Genomic DNA, 3,092 nt, shown 5'->3' with positions numbered 1-3,092 from the left:
GGCCGGCCCAATCCAGTTGCGCCCAGGAGATATCCTGGAATTGCTGCTCATTTCCAGACTATAAAGATCAGCTCCCCAGGCAAAATTGGCTGCTTTGGAGCTGTGACTCTAGCATTGCACTACAATGAGGTTTAGGAATGCCACTCTCCAGGTAGGGGCTGGGGATCCCCTGGAAGTACAGCTCATCTCCAGGCAGTTAGGCTGAACGGAAAGCTCTTCCCCATCACATGCGCCCCTTCAAAAGGCATACACGTGGCCACAGACACCCCTTGACTAGCACAGTTTGTTGCTTGGCTGGTGATGTCTGCCCTTTTGAAGCCTGAGGCCTACTGCTGGCAACTGCAGTTCCTGTTGTTTGCAAGGCCAAGTCGTTGCCTAATAAAAGTGGAAAACCTAGTATCCTCACTGTCTACTTTCCTGTAAAGCTAACACCACTTGAAAATCTGAGCCATTTATGCCTTTGATGTCATAGGACCTTCCTGTCAAATACTGATTTTTATTTACCAGGCCAAGCTTGAGAAAAGTCGTTTCAGTTCCTATGTCTCTCCAGCCATTTACTTGTTCACCATTTACAGTTTCAGGCTGTAAATATTCTTTTTTTAGATCTTCCTGCACATTCCAGACTCGAAGGACCCATGCTGGTCTGTTTTGTTGTTTGCACCCGAAAATACAAAAAGTTGCTGGTACAGGTTGGCCAAAGCCCAGGTGGGACACATCCGTATCACCCAAACTTCAGCCTGCAAGGATCTCCCATCATCTCTACTATTGCTGCTCATCTCTAGCTTATAATGATCAGCTCTGCAGGCAAAAATGTCTACTTTGGAACGTGGGCATTGTACTATTTTAAAGCCCTCCTTCAAACTTCCAGGAATATTTCCAACCCAGGGGTAGTCAACTTTCAGGTGGGGCCTGGAGAGTTCCTGGAATTGAAGCTCATCTCGAGACTAAAGATCAGCTCCCCAGGCAGAAATGGCTGCTTTGGAGGGTAGACAGGGTTGTTGTACAGAACAAACATTTAAGGCCTCCCATAGAGGTTCATGTGGACATGAAACACTTGAAGCCTACCACACAGGGTTGTGCAGATGAAACAGGAGGCAAAAGAACCTCCACAACTGCACCCAGTTTCATCTGCACAACAACCTTGTGTGGTAGGCCTCAAATCTAGAGAGTCGTGGCGAAGAACTTCACATGGCTTGGCTGAGCCTTCCAGCAGAGAAGCCGGCCACAGCAGTATTTTAAGTGAAAAGGTACTTTTCTGTGGCTCTCTGTCAGCCAACTGTTAGGCAGATGGGGAAAGCTTTCTCCCCTCAAAAAGGATGAACGTCTATGGCCACAGGCTCCTCTGCGCTGCTCTTGGAAACAAGTCTCTCACCTCAGTCAGGGGCTGTTAGAGACTTGCTTCACAGCAGGCCTGAAGGGAGGAAGGGAGTGGGGAATCCTGAGCAAAAGCAGCAATTGGCCCTGGGGGAGGGGAGATTCTATCAATAGGAGTCTTTGGAACCTTTAGTATGTTGTCAGAAGTAGAATCAGAATCATAGAGTTGGGTCATCTAGTCCAACCGCCCTCCTGGGTCATCTAGTCCAACCCCCCAAAAAGAAAAAGAGCAAGTAGTTTCATAGGAAACTCCTTTGAGCTTTTCAAAAAAAAGTGTGGTTTCAGTGGCACCTTTATGTCCAACAATGTTTAACTCTAGGTGTAAGGTTTCCTGTACATGCGAAAGCTTATACCTAGAATTAAACATCGTTGGTCTTAAATGTGCTACATGAACCAAACTGATCTCTTGATTCTGTCTAACATGGTTCCCTTCTGGAATATAAAAAGCTTTGGATGGTTCAGCTGTGAGGTTTTGACCTCTGTTTGCACAACTGACCAACGGATGCCTGCCGCTGTGTGCTGCTCATGATCGTTATTGAAGGGCCGCCAGACCCAGGTTAGAAAACTCCTGGAGATTTGGGTATGGAGGCTGAGGATGCAAGGGACCTCAGTGTGATAGCAATTAAGCAATATTGCAACAGAGCGAGCAGGCCCTCCTAATTGCAGTAAACAGAATGTGGAAAACAATAGTGTTGTGGTTTCATCCTTCCTGTTGTAGAACGAGGCCAGTTTTCCTTGGTGCTGCTGAAAGCCTTCCACTCTATACTTGTAAAACATTTATTCAGGGCATGAGCTTTCGAGTGAAAGCTCGAAATGGGTAGCTGTGTTGGTCTGAAATAGCACAATAAAATCAAGAGTCCAGTAGCACCTTTAAGACCAACAAAGATTTCTTCAGGGAATGAGCTTTCCCTGAATAAATCTTTGTTGGTCTTAAAGGTGCTACTGGACTCTTGATTTTATTGTGCTACTTCAGACCAACACAGCTACCCATTTGAATCTACTTGTAAAACATACTCTTAAGATTTATGTGCAGTTTTATAATCAGGCTTACTTTTTCTTATTATGAGGCTTATATCACAAACAAAGCAAATTTTTATATTTGTCACTCTCATCAAGGGGTTACAAATAGAGTCCATCCTCCCAAAACATCCGTTTTCTCCCGGGGAACAGACCAATGTAGTCTGGAGATGAGCTGTAACACCAAGGAATACCCAGGTCCCTTCTGAAGGCTGGCATTCCTGCCGCAAAGATTCAGGTCCTCCATAAGGAGGAAATTAAAACTTCGTTGCTCTTGAGGGCACCCCTAGACTCTAATTTTTTTCTGCTCACTTCACAGCTATTGTTTGGCGGGTTTCACCATCGAGATGATAAACTAGAGAGACCCGCCGTTCGCCCTTTCTCCTAGAGCAGGGGTAGTCAACCTGTGGTCCGCCAGATGACCATGGACTACAATTCCCATGAGCCCCTGCCAGCATTCAGGGCCTCATGGAAATTGTAGTCCATGGACATCTGGAGGGCCACAGTTTGCTCACCCCTGTCCTAGAGCACCACAGCCCCAACTACCCTAGTTTGTACCGAAAATCAATACAGAGCGTTTCTACTACCATTATTTCGAGGGGGAAAAAAACAGGACGAGCGCCGCTCTAGCACGCTTCCTCCTCTATGGTTTTCCGCTTTAAAGCGAGGAGCGGGCCGGCGGAGTTTGACGTACCTACGTG

This window comes from Paroedura picta, chromosome 1, assembly GCF_049243985.1.
Source record: "Paroedura picta isolate Pp20150507F chromosome 1, Ppicta_v3.0, whole genome shotgun sequence".
In the NCBI taxonomy this organism is placed as follows: Eukaryota; Metazoa; Chordata; class Lepidosauria; order Squamata; family Gekkonidae; genus Paroedura; species Paroedura picta.
This window is presented reverse-complemented; position numbering follows the sequence as displayed.